Source organism: Mercenaria mercenaria, chromosome 10 (genome assembly GCF_021730395.1).
Source record: "Mercenaria mercenaria strain notata chromosome 10, MADL_Memer_1, whole genome shotgun sequence".
Lineage (NCBI taxonomy): Eukaryota > Metazoa > Mollusca > Bivalvia > Venerida > Veneridae > Mercenaria > Mercenaria mercenaria.
Window position 1 is genome coordinate 20,749,946 of NC_069370.1, and position 27,231 is coordinate 20,777,176.

A 27,231-nucleotide genomic window follows, 5' to 3' on the forward strand; every position below is an offset into this window, starting at 1 on the left:
GGTTCAGAAACTGGATTTGTTATTATGTTTCCTGAGACTCATCAGCGGGTCTTGCACCAGCTAAACTAGAGCCAGTAAGTCACAATGCAAGGTAGCATTCAAGGTTCAAGGATACAGAGAAGACTCCAAAATCCAAGCATCCGACTGGTTTGTTTTGAGACCAGACCGAACTCAAATCATCTTATTTGGTTCTTAGAGACTCAAAACTCAAAGCAGACCTGAGTATGACTCATCTGGAGGCCAAACAAAACCTTCTGATTGGCTCAGTTGGAGATCAGACTCCAAACTGCATGCAAAGGATCTGATGGGCATTATGTCTGAACACCATCTTGAAAGTGACCAATAGCAAAGGGTCAGTCTAAGATAGGTTTCAATTTTGTCAGTTTAACTATTTTGGTACATAGATTGCCAAGAGGGTGGATTATGAGCACTGCAAGGCCCACTGAGGCCAACCCTTAAACTCTACCCACTTTGGTAATACATGCTCCTGTGGCTCCATTAAATCGAAGAAAAAAATCTGTATCCAATAGCCATCATTAAAAAACCTGGAATCTGTTTTATTAAGAAACACAGACATTTTGGAAACTGGGTAAATATCTTGTATATTAAAGAACCCTTTGAAGAAATTACAATGATAAAATATTTACTTTATTTAATAATCATTATGGAAGGACACCTGTTCCACAGGAAAGATTTGTGATAAACAGGTGTGCTATGATCTAAATCAGTTCAGTAACACTTCATGGGAAATTCGGTTTACTTAAAACCAGGAAATGGACCTAATGGAATATAATGAACTTGAACTTCAGCTGGTTCTCCAAGGTGTTTTTTATAACATTTTTTCATCTAAAGTGTTTTACTTGAAACTTCTCAACATGATCCTAAAGTTAAATGATGCTGCACTTTAATCATGCTAGAACAGTCTGGGATAAACAAAGAAAACTTAACAGAATGATGACACTCAAAACTCAATTATTGTTGGTTAACTGTAAAAGTGTGTACGCTATTGGTTCCAAAACAATCTAAATGCTATATTATATACAAATAATCTGGAACTGAAAATTAACATCTGCATAATTATTTTACGTTAATTAACGAACATAATATTTCCATTTATCATTGATATATGAGCTGCGCCATGGGAAAACCAACATAGTGGCTTTGTGACCAGCATGGATCCAGACCAGCATAGTCAGGATCCATGCTGTTCGCTAACGGTTTCTCTAATTGCAATAGGCATTGATAGCAAACAGTATGGATCCTGACCAGACTGCGCAGATGCGCAGGCTGGTCTGGATCCATGCTGGTCGCAAAGCCACTATGTTGGTTTTCTCATGGCATGGCTCATATATCAAATCAGCATACACTATAAGAATAACACATTATTATAATCAAAATTTAATGGAAAAGGCTTCATGCACATATGTAAACTTCTTGCAAATACGTATTCAAAATTTGTACTATTATCATCGTTTTTACAATAAAAGAAAGCTTTTTCAGCTGTTTTCAGCACGTAAGTTGTGGTTTTTAATGCGTATCAATTACTCATTTTACACAAGACAAGACTTAATGAAATATTTTTGATTCATCAAATTACTTTATAGTAATAACAAAAACAATTACATAAACATCTGTTTTATGCATAAATCTGCAAAAGAATAAATCTGCAAAAGTAAGTGTGATCAGACACATTGTAAAACTAAAGAGAGATGTCTAGATACTCATCATCCTAATCATATTGGAAGTCTCTTTCAAAGGTTTCTGAGCAGTCAGAGAGCAGCAAGACAGCTTTTATTTCATGATTAGCTTTGATATAATAGCAAAAACAAATGACAAAAGAAAAAAGATTAACATCAATAAATTATGTGATAGGCAAATGATAAAAAAGATCATTGAAAGAACTGTGCTTTTAAGTTTATGATAATCTTACTGCTCTGCTCTTTGTATAACTAAGTCTTGCACTGAACAATTTATTGTGTGTCTGCATGCACAACACTAAAAGTAATCTTCAATATCAAACTGTTGTCAGAAGATGCAATAGCAAAGGCTATTTTAGGACCTTGGCTACCCACTCCTCCTTTTACCTACATCATAATAGAATCCTAAACATGTGTGTAGTACAGCATACAAAGACTCAGCACTTCTGAAGACCCTGCTCACATAATTTTCTTGTGTATCACATAATTATTACAATAAAAACTATCAAGGCTAGCACAGAACAGCACCATAAACTCGAATGCAGGAAGGGTTAAAGCCCCATATTTTAAGAGAAGGCAAAAATTTATTATCATAGATGTTATAAAGGGTAAGTTCTTACACAAGTGGGAGTCAACAGGCAATTAAAACTCAATTAGCATCTGAACTCTGGATAATTAGGTATAATTAAAACAATGCTCAATAAATGATACATTTACAAAATTATGACCTCAAGAGCCCTTTTACTGATGGAAGTTTCCACATAAAATATGATATTTCTCTCAATTACATGCAGCCTGAATGCATCAAATAATGAAAATACTTAAGCTTGGGGGTAATTGCAGTCATTTCATGTATGATTACACATATATTACTGTTTCTCTTTTAATTAAAGTTTCAAATTCTTTAATAAATGAAATACAGTATGGTTCATATTTGAGATGTTTATCAAAATAAATGTAATAAAACATGAAGTGATATGAATCTTTTTGCAATTTTGAATGTCCGAGTTTTCTAATAATGAAATGGTCTCTAATAGTTACTGTGTCTGTCATATAGCAATATTGACAATGCATTTTGGTAGTGTGTACCCTGAATAATTGTATATGTGCCTTAAAAATGAGTATTCGATATAACTTTTATGAAAATATTATAATTATATTTTTTCCCCTTAAGATCATAAAGATAGAATTTATTTTAACTTCAATTTTTTATTTAATCACAAAAAATTTGTAGCTAATTTTAAATCTAAATAAAACCATGTATTATAAATGAATAATTTATGGCAGTTTGATATTTTGACCTGACTTAACTGCAAAGATGAAGATTTTCATATATATAGTCTTGTGTGGGTGAAGCCATTTCTTTATTTAGTTTTTTTTTTTTTAGTTTTTATGACACTGGAATACCAAATTAAAGAAAAACTCTTAAAGTTTTAAAGTTAGAAATTAAATTCATTGTTGTGTCATTCGTTACACCCCTGCTATGAAAACTTTGTTAAAGTAAATCATGATTAAACCATATTAAAAGACCCACATGACTGTTTAGGCCACACAATTAAGTAACCCTACAATTACTGCCTGTCATGCCATCAAAAAAGGGGCCACAATGTTGCTAGATACTGCCCAGCTATTTTGTTTCCTAACCACAATACTTAATCAATTCAACAAACATGGCATGATGTCCAATTTCACTTTAAAACGATTACATGCCAAAAGTACAAGGAAAGTGAAAGGTATGTTTTAAAATGCTCTTTGGCTCCAGCTTTTTTAACTACATTATCAATGAAAGTGTCACAGACATCAAGAAATTAGACGAAAAGTAAGTTTGTAAGGGTGTCAAACAGAAAAGGTGCTATTTGCTTTCAATGTATGACATCACCAGGTTTTAATCAAGTCAAGTCGAGTCAAATAGTTTATTTATCTCCCTTCTTACATACAGGATGATAAAACAGTACATTTTTAAGACATTATAAAATACAAATATTTCTATATACAGAAATATAAGAGGCAACTTGACCTATGTGTTAGTTAAAACTATAAATAGAGTGTTAGGAAAGAGTCATTGCCCGTTGCCATACCTTGGTATGGCACACCAGATGTAAACTTGTTTTTATTTCACTGGTTTGAACCTGCTGTGCCATACAAGTAATATCACATTCTGTGCATAAATTAAACTGCTCTAAAATACGAAACCAGTTCAATTCTATCACATTTCCAAAAAACATGCAATTTCAGAGCATCTAGGAAGCAATAAAACATGTAAAAATACGTATCTCTTACGCTGAAATAGCTTTTTTCTTTGTACCGAATATGCTTCAACTATTGAAAACAAAATGTGTGCACATAAACATTAGACCAAATCAACCTTCTTTATAATAAATTGGGAGTGATTATCAGTAAAGTTAAAGAAGAAACTGCACTAAAAGTTTGATATAATGCTTTTGATGAGGTAATTTCACATAGATAATCTAAAACTTGCATCTCCATTACTGCGGAACTGACATTAACACAATTTCAAATTTATTAAGTATTTTGAGCCTCTCTTCAGTTAAAGATATATTATGTCCTAAGTGTACTACTGAAGATATAGAGGATGAAAATCATTTTTTTCTCTTTAGATGTTTAATAAACTGATGGACTAGCTCCGATAGATGCACTATTTCCGGGGCAGGTAACTGAAATCTAAAGATAGACCTTTGATGTTTGATTCTGCACCTTACTGAAAAATTGAAACTAATTTTTTTGATACCTAACTTTAAGAACATTTCAAGAACCTGATACCATTTCGTTCGTTTTCCCACAACAGTGGTATAAAGAAAAATTATGAGGGAACCAGTGCTTGGGATGCTACATTAGGAAGGATTTTGTCAAATTTATAACTTTTACATTATTTACATATGTTTTTTTAAAACCTTTTTATAAAAAGGAAACAATAGTATTAAGTTGTTGGGGATTTTTTTTTGCTTCTACATATACAAAATTTAACGTACTCTTTTTTTCACTGGCATTAAAAACAATAAGAGAAAAAAGTAATTTCTGTAATTTTTAAAATCAAATATCAGGTAACCAATGTCCTTTTCAAACCTGGAACAAATTTACAGTAATCTGGTCAAATTAACCCTTAGCCTGCTGCAGGCGATTTTAACAGCCTTTGCAAACAGCTTGGAACCAGATCAGACGCCGATTAAATCGGCGTCTGATCAGGTTCCAAGCTGTTTGCTACTCTGACAATATTTCTTCCAATTTTGGAGCAAATTGAATGAACTTTACAATTTTAGCAGACGACATTTCCAGCAGACGACAATTTATCTAGCATGCTAAAGGTTAAGTTGAATTTATTCTGCTTCTTTGATTAGAAACTCTGAGGCTGGCAACTGATTAAACATGAAATGGAAAAAGTTCCTCATTAAACAATTTCTTCTATTAATATATCTGCTACAGGCTATTTATATGATTTTAATAATGTTTACACACATCTTTTTCTCTTCAACAAGAGAAAATGTTTCATTAAATAATGAGGCTAAAAGTGCCCAATATGAAGGTCAAATATGATGGGTCTTTAATGAATTTCCCCTCCTTGCAACCTGAAGTTTGAATTTTAAAAATATTTCTCAGAAATTGTTGGTATGATGAATTACACAACCCAATTAGAGACTTAATTAAGACTACCACAGAACCTCGGAGTCTGTTTTAATGCTTCAGTGGAAACAAGCGCAGTACAGGGGCATGTGAACCTGAGTCACTGAAGGAAGATCTGAGCGCGAATCTGGTATCTTAAAGCTCCTTTTGTTCTCAAGTTCATGCTTTAACCATGACCATTTTGCCCTTCTGGCATAGCACATGAAAAACATCTTGTTTTTAATCTGATGTGTGCATTTTTTTGTGTAAATGTTTACGAAAATTAATGGCTTAAAACTGTAGCTGCCATAAAATGATTTTTTTTTTTGTATTACGTACTCAAGGTCGCAAAGGGAAAAAACAAATTATCTAATTATCCAGAGTTTCATGCTATCAAAGCATACAAAATATAAGGAAAACAACTAGCAACCATGCACATGTGAATTGCTCGAGCGAGTCTGCGTACCCAGGCCATTGATGGTCCAGCAAGCAATGTCTCACTATGGAATAATGCTGGATAACAAACCAGAAGATCCTTGGTTCAAATCTTTTCCAGAGCTGGTTGTCACATTGCTTCTATAACCCCTTAGTCCCTGACTAAGACACATCACAGGGCCCTTAAGTGTGAGTCATGTGCAAATCACCAAAGTTTGCCCTAGCACTTCAAAAAAATGATTCATGAATTTTTGCATGAGCCCATGAATTACCAAGGAATAAAAAAACACACATCTTTGTTCACATTATTATTGGTGCTGTCAGTTTCCATTCGCATGTTTTTCCAAATTATGCAATGTGCTACCAGGGGAACTTTAAAAATCTGCTTCTGTATCTGATGGTGCTAAAATTAATTTGAAGCTTGTCTCTAAAATAAATCTATCTTTCCTATATGGTGGGCCATGGGAGTCATAATTTTCAAACAAACTTGTCTATGGCTATAAAATAAGAAATAAAGAACAGACTATTGTGATGAAGAAATTCTCTTTGTAACTTTAGTATGATTTGACACATATGGCTGCCGAAGCAGTTTATTATATAAATTACACATCTACTGTTCTGTTTGTTCTTCTTTAAAGGGGCACAACTCTAAATTTTTGTCTTCTTTTTGAAATTATGATAGTGCTTAAATTTCGTTTGCTCATGTACAAGTTCTGTAGATTTGGTAAATTTTCACATAATTGAGCCGTGCCATGAGAAAATCAACATAGTGGCTTTGCGACCAGCATGGATCCAGACCAGCCTGCGCATTCGCGCAGTCTGGTCAGGATCCATGCTGTCCGCTAACGGTTTCTCTAATTACAATAGGCTTTGAAAGTGAACAGCATGGATCCTGACCAGACTGCGCGGATGCGCAGGCTGGTCTGGATCCATGCTGGTCGCAAACCCACTATGTTGGTTTTCCCATGGCACGGCTCAATTATGATTTATTTAGTGATTTCATCATTTACAGAATTTGCAAAACTTTAAGTGTTTGTGTTCTAAAAATCAGGCCATGATGCTGAGTGAAATATACATAAAATAAGGAATAATTTATGATAATAGCAAATTTCGTATCAAATATAGCAAGATCTTAACATTTTTTTTTTAAACTTTTTCTCTCCAAAAAAATGGAATTTCACTAAAAAGAGGTAAAAGTCACATCATGAAGGTCTATATGTTTTAAAGATTTCTTTTGCATTGAGTGAATTTAAAATATTCTCGAAAATGGATGATAAACACAACCTGAGACTTAATAACTACAATCAGTCTGTTTTATGCAGTAAACTAAACCCATACATATTGAAAAGTCACTGAAAATCTGAGGCTTGGTATAAAGTTCTGCCTTTGTCTAGTTTGTCTTTAACATGACATTGCCTCTTTGCATATAACGAAACATATTGTTTTTAATCTGATTGCGTGAACGAAAGTAGTCTAAAACGATCTAATAATTATTTTTATTTATTAGTATATGTATACAATCGCAAGAAAAACAATTATAATTATTTTTCATTATAAAGTTACTAAAATATAGGAAAAATACCATACATGGAATTACTGGGATCTGCTACTAGCTTGTTTAAAGTGTCTATATGGAAGTATTCGGGATAACAAACATGAGATCCTGTCAAATCTTATTCTAATCTGGTTGCAATTCTTATAGGATTAGTTGATTGGGAAAGATCACATTCACAGGGCTTTAATGTGCGCTGGCAAATCACCAAAGTTTTTCCACCCTTCAAAAAAGATTGCATATTTATGCTGATGCAAAGACCAAGGTCCACACTCTTTGTAGTCCGCACTATATGGGTGCGTCATTTTCCATCGCATGTTTTTCCAAATAGAAGTGACAGGGAATTTTAAAACTGCTTCTGTAATTGATGTGAAATAATATACGTTGTTACTAAAATAAACTCTCATTCACTAATGTGTGTCTTTTTTCAACAAACTCTTAAATGGCTAATTAAATATGTAAGATCAGCTTTTGATGGAAAGCTTTGAACTGTTATTAATGAATATGCTTGACAAGCGTTTAATAAAAACACATCTACTGTTCATTAATCATTTTTAAACAATCTAAATTTTTTCTTTGTTGATTAAATAGTGCTTAATTGGGTTTGCTCTGTCAGTTCTGTGATTTTATTTCAAAATGAGCTCCTAAAAATAAAGGTGCTTTGCGACAGTGGATCATAACTTCTTATGCCAGTCTGTCAACATGCTTTTTTAGATTGTACTAATTAAATAGCTTTGAAATGCTGAAAGATGTCCTGACCGTGTCGCGATGCGGCTGGTTGACAATGTGGACGCAAATAATGATTTTTCAAATGGGATAATTATGTTTTAAATTAGTGTTTTTTTACCATACTATGCAAAACTTCAATGTTCTGGTTATAAAAGCATATTGCAGATTAATTTACCAAACAAAGCTCAATTATAATCATATCAATTTTATTTATCTCCTAAATTAACCGTCACTATCTTTTTAACTTTCTTCACAAAAAATGAAATACAATGGCAAAGACGAAATCACATCCTGATGTTTAATCAATTATTTTTTGTCTTGAGAATTAATACGTACCTTTCAAAAGACAGGATTATACTAAAAAAACCGAGATCAAACATAGTTCATGCGAGTGACTAACATGAATGTTGAAAGCCTAATTAAATCTGAGCTGCCTTGCAAATTCACCCTTTGTCTTTTGTACATATATGAACTACTGTTGTTTGTTAAAAGGGCAAGTACTTCGAACGCAGAACATCAATATCAAAAAATATTCCGCAGCAAAACTGAGCCAAGTGGAATTATTTTTCAAAGTTCAAAATGATTTACTCGACTTATGGGACTAATAAACGTGATATTAGGAAGTATTGCCTGTAAGAGGGGAATTTTTTATTACTCTGGAAAAAAGGTTATTGCTTTTTGGCGGGAATGAGAGTTCGCAGCGAAATATTGGCGGCATAAAATAACCGCTTAGATCAAGTCACCATGCAAAGATAATAACCTTTTCATTACATACATTATCTATATGTATACATTCAATGTAAACATTATGAATTAGTTCAACAGCCTGAATAAGACTGACAATACTCAACTTAATAAAAGAATTAATGCAACAACACACATTAAATTACGTCACACACTCGATATGAAATTATGGAAAAATATTGATGTTTCCAGTACGGTTGTAACTTAACAGGAAATTGAAACGAGTATGTAATAACAACATTTATTACCGTCATTGACTTACTGGGACATACAAGCATGGACATGGAATTACGTAAGTATACTGACTGCTCTTGAAATGAATCATAAATTCTACACCATTTACAAGATTTCGAACTGCAATGAAACAAGGCAGATATATCAATTACATTAAAAGCAACAGAAAATAAACAATACTAAAAAAAATAAACAACATAAAATTGACAAGCTTTGATAACTTTTATAGCAAACTTCATTCAATTACCAGCTCCAAGACATTCAGTGCTGAACTGATACAAAGCAGGCCTATGCAGGCACTGACAGACAACTATCAATTTGTTTTAAACAAATGACATTTAGTAAATTTTATAGCAATCCCCACAAAATTTCTAGTCCTTAAATGGAACTGCAGAAGAAAGAAAACATGGTCTTTATTGCCACGAGGGCTAAAAGCTGTGTTACATGATACAATGTTCAACATCAAGTCACAATGTATTTTCCATACAAAATGGATCGCTTGTGAGTAAGCAACCATTAAAAGGAACATGTTGGCGTTTTGTTCATGTTGAATTTCAGTTCAATCCAATTATAATTCTTCTCTGTGATATTAAGTAACATGTTAGGAACTGTTCTGTTTTCTCCCTTGAGACAGATCTTTAGTCATCATGTCTTCTACTTGATATTTCCAAAGCTCAAACTTAAGAACGTTTACATGTGGATTTTTTTCTTCCTCTCAAACATCGCAATTGGTTTTGAATTCTGAACATCATTAAAATGTTTAGAAAATAATCTTAGAGGATCTTCTTTGGTGAAAGGGTGTATAAGCAAGGAGTTCAGATTAAAATTGTCAGAAGTTATAGGCTGCAAAGCGAGGCAAGTCTGTGTTGATGATGAAATTAATTCTGTTGAGGAACTGTTAGAAACTTGTGGAGAACAAATCAATGCAAGCATATATATACAGGAACTCAAGGCAATTGTTGAAATGACAAATTGTACTGTTAAGCTATAAAGGAAAAACCCAAAAGCACAAATGAGGGTATCGAGCAACTTAGTCAAATGAATGGTTCAGGTTTCTAACGAAACTCTTTTGGAATATTAATCTGAAAATGGAACATCAGAATGTGAATGGAAGTTGAGTTTGGATAATACACATTTTAAAATTATTATTAAAAGATTTTCATTTTCAAATCTTCAGCCGGTTTTTCTGAAAACATGAGCGCTAACGATGCTGTGAACTTGGGTTTCTGTATAAAATGTACGGTAATACATCTCTTTTTTTATATTAACATATTATCAGAAACACACCACACCCATTCTAATTTATCGGAAAAATCTTGTAAGTAGTTGAAATTACATTCTGCAATCTTTCATTCGCCACGACAAATATAATATAAACATTTGAATGATGACGATCTCTGTTGCCCTCATCACAACCACCGGGGTAATAGTACATATATCATGAGAAAATAAGATCTGCATCATCATGTTCTGATGCCGCTCTGAGACAAATTGTCATAAAATCTATTTAAGTTATCTACAAAAACAACTCCGTCTTAATATTATATATGTTTTTTCAAAACGATAAAAACAATTTACAATCCTTGAAAGTGGTATTTCACAGCAGTTAAGAAATTTCTCCGCCACTACTTCTTAAATTTATGCCGTTAGGTTGAAAAGCCGTTGAAACGGAGACCGATAACATAACTTTATCTTCCCGCGACTTATGGTGCATATAAACAGATAGTGATCTTTATAACATGAAGATATGTAAATGGTTGATATTAACAGTAAATCACAACCAAGACGTAAGAAACCCTACTGCTACTACACAGTGAATTCACAAAGGCAGTAAACCACTGCATGTTCCGATCAAATTCTTTCATGTATTAACTGAAATATAATTTTAAAAGCCTACGTTTTAACACATACAATGATTGATTAATTCATTTATTGCATGCCTATTGACAATCAATTTAATCTTACAAAAGATTAACAAAGAAAGTTTTGCGACTTCTAAGTGTTTTACGAGAACAGATTTCCTTTCTTTTCAGTCTTGTTATATTACGTATTAAATGTACTGTTTAAAATGTATTCTTGTTCTGACAGTGACGAATGTGCTGTGGTCCCAAAGGTTGACAAACCAATAATTACCTAAAATTGAAATATTCTCATATGATTACCAAAGGATATGCTTGATGTTTCTTCAATTATGTAATTTGTAAAAGATCTCACGTTTACAACAATAATTTTCCACTTGAACTGTAAGTGCATAAGCAAAAGCCACAAAGGACCATTAAATATAACCGTATATTTCTGGTTTTTTATTGGCTTTTTTTTTTCAACCTTTGAACAGCCTAGACATCAAATGGCTACTATTACTTTAAGCAGAGGATGACAGAATTTTTTTAAACCTCACACCTTACCACTCTAACCCTTCATCTTATTCCTTTTTTTTTTTTTTCTATTTTTATTGCTATATTCACTGTTTGAAATCCCTCAGATACATGAAAAGGCCCATTAATGAAAGGACATTCATCTATTTCTAATCTCTATACAAAATTTACAGCACAATTTCATTACAGAAATTACACTCATTACTCATTTGGGTTCCACTCACAACACTTCACCTTATAGTTACTCCTTTGAGCTCTTCTCACAATACACATGCATAACTTGCCCTTGGATACTCTTCAATTCCATGCAGCACATTGTCTGATTCCACCCTTGGGTACACTTTAAGATTTCATCAGTTTGTAAACAGATAACATTGTACAGGGCTGCTAAATTCAATTTGTGAACTTAATCATGTTGATTCAGTCTGGGGTTTTGTATTCTAGGGTCCTTTAGGGACTTAGAGAATGCAGATGAACCCCATTAAATTAAAGGTCAATTAAAGGTTTGACTGAATCAACAGACTGTTAATGGTTTTATTATGTAACCCAACAAGTTCCATATCTCAGTAATTAGTTTAATTGTTTCAAAGTGTGATTGTTAATTGATTAGATTGGGTATTATGTAATTATCTTCAAAACTGCCATGCCAGTTCACATGCCTTACCAATTGACAAAAATTAATACCAGTTACTGTCAATCCCTCTGAATGCTAACAAAAATACACTTGCATTTATGAATTATTCCAAAATATGCACAAAAGTGAGTTTGGGACCAAGTCTTTGGTGGTAGCTACAGAAAATATATCTGCATTATTTATCAGAGCCAATTAACCGCCTTGGTAGCTTCGTGGTAGAGCATCCGCTTTGAGTGTGGGAGGTTGTGGGTTCGATCCAGGGCCGTGTCATATCAAAGACGAGAAAAATGGCACAAGAAGCTCCTTTGCTTGGCGCTCAGCATTAAAAGGGAAACTGGCCTTTTCTCTCATACCCTCGTGGTGATGGATTCCATCAGGAATGAGGTGTCCAGAGTGATTAATATAAGTTGTAGAACTTAATTGTTTCACAATCAATCTGAAATAAATAAGTATAAACTATCAGAGCCCATGGTTGTCCAATGTTTGTTCCCCCAGTATGAATTTTAGCAGGATGTAACAGAACAAGATTCAATATCATTACCTTCAACTTTTTCCCCAAAGTGATTATGAACAAGCTGTATCATTTGCAGTTGTCTCTAATCATCTTAAGCTTGTCTACTCCCACAAAAAAATTAGGAAAAACCTGTGCACTTAGGTATTCAGCCTCAATAAATACCTGTATTTCAAATACTCAAAGACTGATGGCTCTCACTGCCAAAGGTGCCGCTCAACCTGCTGGAGAGCCGTTTTGCAAAATATTTCTTTGATAATCTTACCTGACGAAAATCCATTGGGGTCTGCTAACAATAATTTTCTGATAATTCATACCTGTGCAAACCCATGAGCGGCTGTTAACTATGTCTTAGGATTGAAATTCAAACCTTTTTGCATGCTGTTTTATTAATCATGCATTGTATATTATCACAGGGATATCAATGGTGATAAATTCATTTGCATAATAAAAACAATTGGAATTTTGGAAGACTTGGCGGAAAAGCAGAGATTTTTTTTCTTCTTTTTAGTGAAAGCTTTAAACAACCAGGAAGAGATAGCGCCCTTATCTCCCACATTGATATAGATTCCCTGCACCAGGGAGATAAGATTAATCTAATTTGAATGAAAAGCATCAAATAGTGGGAGAAAAAAACTGGATTCCACCCCGGAAATTATGCCAAAAAAACACTTGCTTTATTACATAATCTTGGTACTTTGACATGGGAATAGCCTGAAAAAACAAACTTCAACATGAACAGGTGTTCCAGGTCAACGTGTTAATTCCAGACATACTTACCCATATTTCTGTATACATAAAGAATTTTTTTTCGAATAAATTTGGCTCAGTATTCATTAAATGTTTACTTTTGCTACTGACCTGTGGGGTTTTGCCAGCAAGATTTCACACACCCCTTAAAATATTATTGATAAATCTATAAAAAAAACTCACCCCCCCCACCTAATAAATGCACTCTCTCAAATTCCTAACCAAACAGGAAACAACATAATACGTACTGTACTGCCTTGCAAACAGTTCTTCATTTTTTGTCTAGTAGAAACTCTCTCTAAGGCCTAAAAAAAAAAATTCTTTGTTTCCGGTAACATGCTCAAAAAAATTAGGGTAGGTAGGTCGGAAAACTTTTTTTTTTTGGAAATTTTTTTTATCAAGGGAGACTTTTTGGAAATTATTTTTTTGTCAAAAAATGATTACAAATAAGGGGGTTATGCCTTTAGAGCATCAGTAAGTTGATTTCTAACATCACTGGCCATGTTTAAAGCATAAAAAGTGCATTTTTTCATCTTTTTGTTAAAAAGTTGAAAAAAATATTCTCCAAGGCCATAAAAACATTTAGGGTCGGGCCAAAAATTTAGGGTAGGTCGGGATACCGGAAACAAACAATTTTTTTTTTATGCCTAATGATCAAAACACTTCGAGTAGAAACATCACCTACCCTTGTCTCTTTTTTAAAGATGTACATCAAATTCCAAATGGTAATGTTAGAATAAATACGGTAAATCAAAGGGGCCTGAAAATGACAACTGTCCCTTGAGAAAGATAACGAAAGCCATAAAAATATGGAACATAACAACCAGAACATGGACATGAGAATGGATGAAAGAACTGCAAACAATGATGTCCCCAAACCCTCTTTAAAATGGCCATTTTCACAGAAACACTGCACCCTTAAAATACCAGCGCTTTATGACTGCCAATCATAAAACCTTGAGGAATGAAATGTAATAAAAGAGCTTCCTCACTGCAATCCATTTTCAGTAATGAATCATTTCCGAAAAATGCATTTTTGGTTGTTGTTTTTTTTCTACAATGTCATGAATTGAAAAACTAAAAAAAAAATGCATACAACATGATGGAATGCATTCCATTGCAGTCTGATACCCATTCTGATTTCTTCTATCTGATGAAGATCTCGTAAATAGGGATGTATATCTGGAATCAGTTTAAACATATCCCAACATCAGATCTTGAAAATAAAAGCCTTTGCAAGCACTTTTAACCATTGGTATCAGAGAAAATCTGAAAAAGACAGCAGTTTAATGCTGAGAAGTGCTCCAGTCAAAACAGTTTTATATCTAAACACCTCATAGATAGGGAGCTATCAAATCTGGAGACAGGATGACTTGCAAAAACATTTAAATCTTGGAGCATAATTATCTGAGAAGAATCCTAAAGTGTTGTAATTTAGATGTTTCCCATCAGGGGAAAATGATTTCATATCTATCTTGCAGCCAAAATTAAGTTTTCTAAGTAATAATATCATTAACTCACTGTCTAGATAAAAGATTCACATTTCTCAGCTTAAATAATTCACAGCAAATGTTCACAGAATGATGTGGGAAGTGTTATTACAATTTTTGTTTTCACTTCTAATGTTTGCTTGTTTGATCACTGTATGAGCAACAAATGGGTACAATTCCATCTTATACCAAGATGGATGGCCATTCTTGCAATGTAAGACCCATAACAACACCCATTTGTATCCCTGAACTGTAAAGGGTCAAGTCAACATAGATATGTCCCCAACTGTTGGCATTATCATCAGTAAAACTTGAAGTCTCTATATTATATCCCAACTGTTATCAAGTCTACCAGTAAACCTTGAAGACATTTTATCTGCCAAATTCATATGAAATCATGACTACTAGTAAAGCTTGAAGTCACCATATAATCACAACTGTTGGCACGACTACCAGTAACTCTGAAGACACCATAGAATCATAGCTGTTGGAATGACTTTGTAACCAGTGAAGCTTAAATATACCATATAATCCTAACTGTTAGAATGACTACCAGTAAAGTTAAATTCACCATATCATCCCAGCTTTTAGAATGACTTCAAATTAATCTTGAAGACACCATATGGGCTCCAACTTTTGGCATGACTGCCAGTAAAGCTTGAAGTCACCAGATTACTTTAGCTGTTAGCATGACAAGCAGTAAAGCTGGAAGTCATCAAATGAGTCCATTTACTGCTATTCTTGATGTCAACTTTATTATGACCCAGCTATCCTTGAGATAAGGGGAACCAAAACACAGTCAAAATATATACAGAATAACATTATAGTTTGATTTCAAGGTCAGCAATGTTTTAGTACTTTTAATGATAGAATGGTCTGTTATTTAGGTAGTGTTATTCAGTTCTATAGTGGTTCTTGCATCAAAAATCAAACTATATCAAATTACCTGCATGGATAACTCGTGGATGACTCTGCACTAGCCCAGAAAGTCAGGCAGAGGAAAAAAGCAAGGCTTCCCAGCTAAAACATATCTACAAAATAATGCATTCTCACACATTCTCAGCCATTCATCAATTTGCATGTTTTGCAAAGAAGGATGTCTATGAATAATTGTGCAGTTTTTCCACTAAGTGTGATGAAATTAGCAAATATGCTGTACCAGCGGCTGAGAATGAAAAGCTTGCAGATCAGTAATATTTCCGTCATGTATTCTTTACATTTCTGAAGTAAATCTTAGCTTCTTCATAATTTGAAATCACTCTTCTGTATTGAAAAATCAGCTTGTTTAGAACTGGAGATTGACACATCTTGAATTAGTAAAGCTTCAAACAGTTTTCTATTGTGTTATTGAATTCCCGAATTTTCATATCGAGTAGACATCTCTTGGTACCTCCAGAGCAGAGTCACTGCTTGCACTCTTAATTCTATCTATAACAACACTCTTCGCTAAACACACAGAATACTATGGCTTAGGACAAACAGATGGACAATTACAAATATATGTGCCTCTCCCAAAGACAAAGAGGCAAAAGATGTTGACTTATGAATGAAACCATGGATAAAATGGTTGAAAGCTTGATCTCGGAGAGGGGAAGACTCTATGTGACGATTTGATAGATTATGACATCTCTCAAGTCGGAAAGATGTCTTAAAGGCCGGGTCCTACCTGGCTGATATTGCGGTGGTAAAGCCATTAAGCATATTTAGAGAGTAGGCTGGGCTTATCTGACAGATGATGGGTGATAACACTGAAACTTTATCTCTAGTAAACAGAGCCACGTGTGCTTTTGTATATTTTTCAGATCTGAATAAATTGTAGTAAATACTCATCTACAAATTAAAAAGCCTATGTATCTACAAGGGTATCTACAAATATTTTCCATTGTTGAAATACTAATAATTTACATGACTGGATGAAGTTAAGAAGTTTAAACTTAACTTTGCTTTTGTATCAGTATCAGAGCAATGGTACACAGGAATTAGCATTTCATGTAATAAATATTAAAATGTGGAAATATTTTTGCTTACTTACACAATTCTTTGAAACATATTCCATAGAATTTTTGAATCTCTCAGAGTTATAACAATATATGTCAGTATGTGTATTGCATAATGAATGTTTGAATATTTGTTTTTACATCTCCCAGAAATTGAATTTTGAAACTACTGGCTCTGATATCCATATTTAATATGCATGTAAATACTAACAAACTGCACTAAAAAACTACACCTGGTGACTAAATATCCTAGGAATGTTTTAGTTCAGCTTATCACAGTGACCAGAATACCCCCATTTTATAAAGTAGGGTACTCAGAGTAATCAGACCTGCTAATTTTACTAGTACTTATTTCAGTATACCAAAAATATTCATCTGGTTGTAAGAGCTATATATTTTAACTGTAACAGTTTCAAATTATACAGTTACTGTTCATTTGTTTGAAGTAGGTCAACACTGAAGGAAGTCAAATTACCTTCTAACCTAATGGGTCAACCAATGTTTTGGGAACTAGATATAAATCACTTTTATCTACAGCTTTCAGGTGGCGTAGCTAATTACTGTAATGTGTGCAATACAGGGATGCTGGGGATTATAACTCTTGATAATTGAGTGGAACAAAAGTAGAATATGTGAACAATGTGATATAATATGTGCTCAACATTTTGAAGGTTAAATCAGAAAGTGAATTATCATTTATGGAATAAATCTAGCTTGTTTATAGAAAAAGCAGAAGATTTTATTTCTTTTCTTTATCTAAATGCTGAATGGAGTTATTTTTTCATCTCCCACCATCTGTCAGATAAAGATGTTACTCATGTAAACTTCCCTATTCTGTTATTGGCTGAAAGGGAGGTCATAACCTTTATGTGGGCTGGCTATAGCAAGTAGAGGTAAATTTGAATTTCTAGCAGACAACAAAAAACTTTTTTTCAGAAAGGCAGTAATTACTTGATAAAAATTTACAAAATTTTACACACTGAATTCTGTCATACTAGAGAACATATGTTCCAAATTTCAAAAAATAAAGTTCAATAAAAGTAGAGATATTTAGAAACAAGAGGGCCATGAAGGCCCTGTATCGCTCACCTGACCTATTGACCTAAAGATCATCAAGATCAACATTCTGACCAAGTTTCATTAAGATATGGTCATAAATGTAGCCTCTAAAGTGTTAACTAGCTTTTCCTTTGATTTGACCCGGTGACCTAGTTTTTGCCCCCACATGACCCAGATTCGAACTTGACCTAAAGATCATCAAGGTTAACATTCTGATTAAGTTTCATGAGATACAGTCATAAATCTGGCCTCTAGAGTCTTAACAAGCTTTTCCTTTGATTGACCTAGTGACCTAGTTTTTTAACACACCTGACCCAGATTTAAACTTGACCTATAGATCATCAAGATTAACATTCTGACCAAGTTTCATTAAGATATGGTCATAAATGTGGCCTCTAAAGTGTTAACTAACTATTCCTTTTATTTGACCCCCGTGACCTAGTTTTTGACCCGACATGACCCAGATTCGAACTTGACCTAAAGACCATCAAGTTTAACATTCTGACTAAGTTTCATGAAGATATAGTCAAAAATGTGGCCTCTAGAGTGTTAACAAGCTTTTCCTTTGATATGACCTAGTGACCTAGTTTTTGACTCCATCTGACCCAGATTTAAACTTGACCTAAAGATTATCAAGATTAACATTCTGACCAAGTTTCATTAAGATATGGTCATAAACGTGGCCTCTACAGTGTTAATTAGCTTTTCCTTTGATTTGACCCGGTGACCTAGTTTTTGACCCGACATGACCCAGATTCAAAATTTCCCTAAAGATCATCAAGTTTAACATTCTGACTAAGTTTCATGAAGATATAGTCATAAATGTGGCCTCTAGAGTGTTAACAAGCTTTTCCTTTGATATGACCTAGTGACCTAGTTTTTGACCCCACCTAACCCAGATTTGAACTTGAGCTATAGATCATCAAGATTTGACCAAGTTTCATTAAGGTATGGTCATAAATGTGGCCTCTAGTGTAAACTAGCTTTTCATTTGATTTGGCTTGGTGACCTAGTTTTTTATCCTACATGACCCAGATTCAAACTGGACCTTAAGATCATCAATATTAACAATCTGACCAAGTTTCATGAAGATACAGTCATAAATGCGGCTTCAACAGTGTTAACAAGCTTTTCCTTTGATTTGACCTGGTGACCTAGTTTATGATCCCAGATAACCAAATATCGAACTCGTCCAAGATTTTATTAAGGGTAACATTCTGACCAAGTTTCATTAAGATTGGGCCAAAAATGTGACCTCTAGGAGTGTTAACAAGCTTTTTCTTTGATTTGCCCTGGTGACCTAGTTTTTGACCCCAGATGACCCAATATCGAACTCATCCAAGATTTTATTGAGGGTAACATCCTGACCAAGTTTCATTAAGATTGGGCCAAAATTGTGACCTCTAGAGTGTTAACAAGCTTTTCCTTTGATTTGACCTGATGACCTAGTTTTTGACCCCAGATGACTTAATATCGAACTCATCCAAGATTTTATTGAGGGTAACATTCTGACCAAGTTTCATTAAGATTGGGCCAAAAATGTGACCTCTAGAGTGTTAACAAGCTTTTCCTTTGATTTGACCTGATGACCTAGTTTTTGATCCCAGATGACCCAATATCGAACTCGTCCAAGATTTTATTGAGGGTAACATTCTGACCAAGTTTCATTAAGATTGGGTCAAAAATGTGACCTCTAGAGTGTTAACAGTCAAATTGTTGACGACGGACGGACGGACGGACGGACGGACGGACGACGGACGACGACGGACGCCGGACACAGGGTGATCACTAAAGCTCACCTTTGAGCACTTCGTGCTCAGGTGAGCTAAAAATGTAACAGTTTTCTGTTGTTCACAGCACTGTGTTCAGCTGAAAAGTAGACATTTTCTGAGCTTGTCTGCCTTTTATACTTTTACCCTGGTGTTTAAGCCTCTTGTAAGACCACTTCTGATTCCTGCTGTGAAGTTGTCTTAAGTCACATGTAAAGCCATCTCTGATTGATACAGGGCAGTTGTATGAAGTCAATGGTTCAACTACCTCTGAAGTGGGGAAGTTGTCTTTAGTCACTTGTAAGACCATCTTGTAAGACTGATATATGTGGGGAAATTGCCTGGAGATACTTGTAAGGCCACCTATGATTCACAAGTGACGAATTCATCAGAATATTTTATGTGAGGAAGTTGTAAGCACAAAGTAAAAGCTAGTACAAAATCTTGTGACACTGGAAAGGGTAACTGACCACTGTTCCTTAACTGAAATACAGTCCGCAAATTTGTATAATACCCATACATAACTTGCCCAACCGAATTAAATCCAATAAACAACTGTAGTGTCTGATACCTCATCAACTGTGCTGAAATATCTGTCTGTGATTGTATCTGGCCAAATTTCAGTAGGAACTACTGGATGGATCTACAATCGCCCCAACACCATCAAAACACTGGCTAATGATTGCAGGCATGTTTTATTAGTTTGGTGTGTGTATGGAACGTATAAACAATTATAAACTTGTTATGTTATTGGCAAGAACCACCATGTCTGGCGCAAATCAAGTTATGACCACTAATAAAATAATATAGCTTACCAGAGACTAAATCTACCCATGTGTAAATATTGCCTGGAATTCTTTAATAACACAGCTGCTTCTGATGAAGAAAATGTTACTGGCGGGTCTGAATGAAGTGTACTGATAGAGTCTGGAAACATTAAAAGCTCAGAATACATTGGTTTAAAGTAAAATACAAAAAAAATATTCTAATCAGGCTATATATTACCAAGACTTGTTTTGTATCTTTGAATAATGTTTGATTATCGTTTTATCTGTGTCAGCTGTAAGAATTATATCACCCTGTACTTGGACACAGTGTGGTTGTTATTTCAGCTCTTTTGATTATGGTGTCTTTCCAATGAGGCTTATAACACAGCTCCACCTAAGTTGGTGCTAGGGGCATTAGGTGTGCTGCACATTTCATTTCCTGTTCCGAAACAGACTCAATTTAACCAAGCCTGGCTAGTTGTGTTTCTATGTTTCTGATGTTCTCCTATAGATTTAATTTGGTAGAGCATCAATTTCATTTAATAAGTCCGACTTTACTATAAACTCAATAGGACAAGGGCAACACACTATGAATGGTGTGGTTGTGAGTTGAATCCATGGGGGCTTTCCATTGTTTTTTTTCTTTTTTTATAAAAATCTGACATCTGCAAAATAGAGAATGTATTTCAGGTCGTTTGTCCTCTACTTCCGATTTATGTAGGGAAGTTGTCTCAGTGAATTATGGCGAAAGGTTAATATTGGTAACTAACCATGCTTTACTTTAAATTGAAAAGTGGTAAACAAACCAATGAGTGAATGGAAAACTGTAGTAACTTCTTCTTTATTTAATAAAAGTTATGACAGTGTCGAAATTTTCTCCTACAAAAGCATAATGCACCATACCACACATTATCAATTATGAATGCATGCTGCAAATCTATCAGTCATTTTTAAATAATACATAATTCTCTTAAGCCAGATCAAAACATCCAGAAATAAATCTAAATTATCAAGGTAATTCACCATCATAAATTACAACCATTTGTAAACTATAGGGGCTCCAAAACCAAAATTAATGTACTTGATAATTGGATAAAAGCAAGAGAATTATAAAGCCTCTAAAACCCAAGCAGGGAAAATTTATAACTGGTGGGAGAGGGAAAAAAAAACTGGCTCCCGGCTGCTGGAAATGATTTTGGTTTCTGGGATGTGTTTACCGGTTTCCAGCTGCTGCAAATAATTTTTGTTTCACAGAAAATAGTTTGTTATATAACAGTCCGCTTAGAGGTGTTTATATCACAGAAGGAGGTATGAATATGATATGGTGCAATTATTACCTAGTATAAACAAACTGTTGGCATCGGTACCCCCATTCCACTAAAAGACAATTACGAAATTCCTGGGAAACATTTTCTCCTATTAACCTCATGTGATATGAATGTTTTTAACTCCATGTGAAGCCTGGTTGTTTTATTTCTTTAACTCATTATAAACCTATAGATTTCATGGTCTGCTTTTAAAGATCCCACACACTACAAATCCCAGCCACAAAAGTAGTAGGAGCTTCAAAAAAGGCCTCTGCTTCAAATACACTTCTGATGTACTTTAAAGGTACTTCCAATCACATAGACCTGCTTCGCATTCAGTCCCGGAGACTTCAATTGTACTTGTCTCATACTTCCCCTGAAGTCTCCGGGGCCTTAATTGTGCTCCACTTTTGAGCATGGGACTTCAAGGAAGTACTAGGGGACTTCAATGATACTTTAGAATCTTTAACAAATAATAATTGAGGATTCAAGTGGAACTTCAAATATACTTTCTTAACTTTGAAAAATACCTGCATCTAAGGAACTTAAAATGTACTTCTGTGACTTTCTATTTTTAAAGTGACTCCTTCATTTTATGTGCAGTAGTGGTTTTTTATACTATGAAAGTGCTAAACTTTGTATATTTGTAATAAACAATTAAAGTTGTACAGATATTTTGTCTTGCTAATCTTAAAGCCCCAGTGCCACATTGTGTAAATTTTACAGTTGATTTCAACTGGATTCTTTTCACACTAAAAATAGTATCTGCATATTCTAGCTCATGCTTTTTGACACTATCCCATACCCTCCTTAATTTTTGTTATATCATTGAAAAAAATACCATTTACGTAATACTCAAAACACATATATGTAAATTACACAAGAATAGAATAATTCCATGTAAATGAAAGTCAGCTTTGTCCATTAGGGTTGACATCTGACAATTTCAGCCGCACTTTGTGTAAAGTGTAATAGTCCCTTTCTCAGTTTTTGCTAGAAAACAAGTTGTTTATTTCCAATACCAAGTTTGACAATTCTGATGTCACACACATATCCATAAGATATCAGCAGTGGCGGGGTACAGCTTACCATACTTGTACCATTTTAACCCTTGCACCGGTAGCATGGAGTTGGCCTACTGAAGCGGTTTTCATCTAGGGGTGAACTTGTCTGTTTCTTTCAATAGTTGTTCAAAATTTATAATGATATTTTTGTGAGTCAGTTAGAGACTAGATGCCATAGAAGAAGTTGACCATATATTTTCTGCAGATTAGTATAAGAATATTTAAACTGGAAATGAGTTAGTTAAGTACATAGGTACCATGGGGGACAAGTCTACTGGCAAGGACTGTACATATCCATTTATAGGAGGTACCAGGCACTGGCAACGGAAAGCAAACATAAAATAGATCAAAAAAATTTCTGTAAGGACCGGAGCAAAGGTGAACACAGACCTTAAGGTTTGACTCTTGGTGCGTCTAGTTCATGGAGTCCAAACTACAATAACTGTCAAGTCAGTCACGGTTTTCATATTTTATTTTCTGCTCTGATCTTTTATTTACACAAGTCTTTAAGCATGTACTATTAATTTCAAATTTCAAGCGCCAAAGGCGTGATACAACCTCACGACCTCCAAGCTATTCGCAGCAGTTACCTTCCCTGGCGTTCATTAGTTACTGTATCGCAAGGGGAAGTAATCGCTGCAGAGGTTGGCATGACCTCTTGATTGACAGTCAAGCGCCTAACCACTTCAAACTTTGACCAAAGTCTGTTTGAAAAACTTAACCTGGAGATATGTTGATTTTAAAAAACTTAACCGAAAAACTTAACTAACACGCGTTAACGCAGACAATGAGTGACAACCCCCTGCGAAATGTGACCATGTTCAACCATTTACAACCATGGTTCAGCATAGCCATTCCAGGTTTGACCATGGTTGGACCAGAAATTTTGACATGGTTGACTATGGTCAAACAATGGTTGAAAAAAAGGCCACCATGGACAACTGATGTAGACCATGGTTGAGATATGACTGACCATGGTCAACTTTGTTACCATGGTGAAAAATTACAACCATGGTTAAAAACAAACTGACACAGACATTATGTATGTAAACCATGGTTGGAAAGGATACAGACCATGGTCAGAAACAATGATTTTTTACGCACTTAAAAGAAGCAGAAAATATATCTGGCATGAACTTTTCATAAAATTTATACTGAACAAAATTTCTAAAGATCCACCTGCTTTGAGATAATTTTTATTGTAATAACTGTATGTGCAGATTAAGCATGCATATAAATGTGTAGCATACAAAAGCGTTAAAATTTTATCTCAAGAACTGTACATATGTATCTTGTGCCCCAAAGGCTGATTTGGGCCTGTGCTGTCATAGATACTGCTAGGACCCTTTTTTATGAGTAATCGCGTAATCCACGTTTTTTCGCTGAAGGACAGACGGAATTTCTGTTATCATAGCAACCAATAATTTTAGTCCGACTGAAAAAATAAATGATGTGGATAATCTACATATCGTCCTGTAACTACACACCAAGTTTCATGAACCTAGCTTATGTACTTTTGAGTAATCGCATAATCCACTTCTTTTTTGCTGACGGACAGATGGACAGACGGAGGGTAAACCTATAGTTTCTTCCGGTTTCACAGTAGGGGACTAATTATAACCATATATATTGTCCGGTTATTTTCTGAAATACACTAATCAATACTAATTTGCTACAGTACTCTTTTTAATGAAAAGTATTTTATTGGTCTAACCACTGGATAGGGGGGCATTCGTGTGACTGTTTGTACCTTACTTAAACACAATTCTGCCTAGAATGTTTGGCATACATACAACATATACAGCATTGTCAATAGCTATATAGAAAAGTTTATCCATGATCTCAGACACATGAATTGTTTTCAGACATTCAGTTGATACAACTTTAAATATATGTCTGCCACTAGATCTAAGGATGTAACAGTCATCAGGTATTTCATATACTTTCACGACAGCAAACACTTTCTTTTCTTTGTTAACAACAAAAAACTTGACTGAAACTACTTCACCTGAATGACAAACCACAAAATAACAAGTTCTTTTTTTCATTCGCTGATATGCCTGACTGAAGTACTTTTGTCCATTAATTTCAACACGAAAACACTTTTTTAAATCCAATGCAGAAGTTGAGTTTGTTGACTGCAGAAGACCTTCCCAGCATTCATCTGGTGAGACTGGTAAGAGTCTTCCTGCAACTTTACAAGACACCATTTCTTTTGCTGTTGTCCACTTGCTTCTACACTTAAGCATCCTGTTCAAAAAGTGTTTGCATTTTGTAGCTAGACTCCACTGAACTGAAACAGATTAGGATTAGACAATCAGTAAAACCGAATGATGCTCCCTGAAGCATGTGCTTGTCGCGATATTGTCACAACCAAATTAACACAAGAAAGGGAGACAACTACATGTAGAATTATATTTCTTGAAAAGGCATTTCCAGTTCTCTGTGTTTGTACTCTCCTCCCTCAATAAAGCCTTACTGCAACCTAGATTTCATCTAGACAAATATTCTAATACAGTTTCATGAAGATCAAATAAAAAATGCAAGCTCTATTGCATACACAAGGTTTTTTTTATCATTTGATCTGTTGACCTAGTAAGCAGTCTTTTTACCTCAGATGATGCATATTAAAACTCCAACTAGATTTCATCAAGACAATCATTCTGACTAAATTTCATAAAAATCCAATGTAAAATATAGCCTTTATTGAATACACAATATTTCTCTAAGGTTTCACCTGGTGACCTAGTTTTTGATCTCAGATGATCCATATTTGAACTTGGCTTAGATTTCGTCTGACCAAGTTACATGAAGATTCAGTGACAAATGCAGTCTATAGCTTGCACAAGGTTAAGTGTGGACAAAAGATAGACAGCTCAGGTAAACCAATAACAAAAAGCATTTATTTTACACATTTTCCTAAGTTTTTAGTGGTAAAACAGGCAGATTTCGGTATTTCAAGTGGATTTCAGTTCATTTTCAGTAATTACAACCGAATTAGACTTACTTCTGTTATGATTTGCCTGCATATGTGTCTCAAGTCACTGCCTTGAAGACAGATTCCTGCTACAGATGAGACAGTCAAACTTTGAAGCTTTGCCTTTTATCTGCACATTGGTGGCCATGACTGCTGAAATACAAACATTCACTTCATTTTACATTTACACATGGAGAAAAGAATTTTAAACAAGTCACTGTGCATAATCTCCATATTGCCATCAATTCATATACTAATTTTCATTAACCAGGTAGCCCTTAATCTTCTTGAGTTATCAAAGGATCCATCTGTTAGAGCCATATGTCACTATTTCCGTTACCATAGCAATCACAAACATTCTGACCATGTTTCATAAAGATTGGAGTAAAATGCAACCTCTAGAGCGTAAACAAAGATTTTCTATGAATTGCCCCTGTGACCTAGTTTTTAACCGCATTTGAGATTTCATCAAGGCAAACATTCTGACCAAGTTTCATAAAGATTCACTCAAAAAATGCAACCTCTAGACTGTAAACAAGGCAAAATAGAGCAAATTTTATAAAATCAAGAGCATTAACTCTGGCCCTATTATAAGTCCAGTTGTGTTACACAGGACTTACCTGTGTATTGAAGTGACATGTTCATATATAAATAAAAAAACAGTGGTCAAGTTTGAAGCTTTCTTGTAGTTTTAACAATAATTTTTTAAAAGAAGTACTACTCGTCTGTACACTGAACTGACATCCTGTCGACCTAAATATACACAAATATGAAACAGGCCGATCCAATAACATTAACAAGAGTCTCGTTTTAATCTTTCGCTCGCGAGAACTACGCGAAATTTGAAGTACCTGATACAGCGCCATTTCATTTTCCTCGGCTATGAATCCGGTTTATCATTGATAACAACATAATATTTATTTCAAAAAGTGAAAAAATGGATTAATTCTCATAAAATATGCAATACCCTATCGGATTTACATTTTTAAGAATGCTTATATTGGATTTACCTCCAGATCTAATTAGATTCAGCGGACATAGCAAAAGGGTCAGTCATAAACGGTCATATAAGGTAGGATTTAATATTTCATTAAACACTGGCATAATTTTGGCCAGTGTGCTTTTTTTGAAAAGAAGACATGTTTTATCATACAATGGAATAAGAATTGCATTCACGATGTTTATTGGACAAGAAATCGAGTTTTGCATATTGTTCGTATCACCCGTGATAACGTTTTTCGGGAAACAAGATCTTGTTTCCGCCGTGAGCTCTACCGCGACTTCGCCTAAGTGGTGTATCTGTGTATATTTAGGTCTTTGTTTGAACTAATAACAAGTAAGAAATATATCGCCAATTTTGTAATAGTTATGTATCAGGTGGCCCCAGTAGCTCAGTTGGTACAGTATTGACATGGTAAGCAAAGGGGGTCTGAAGCTGAAGCTACACATTTTCTCCTCAAAACGGTTTCATTGGTGGCCAGTTTTAAATTGAAGTACCCCTTGGAGCTCTACTGGGCGAAGC

The 27,231-nt window shown here is 34.5% G+C and overlaps 1 protein-coding gene across 11 annotated transcripts in view; it reads right to left on the reverse strand.

Moving 5' to 3' along the window:
* LOC123559698 (roundabout homolog 2-like) overlaps positions 1–27,231 on the reverse strand; it is a 176,226-nt gene that overhangs the window by 57,504 nt on the left and 91,491 nt on the right. The gene's annotated exons all lie outside the window — the stretch shown is intronic.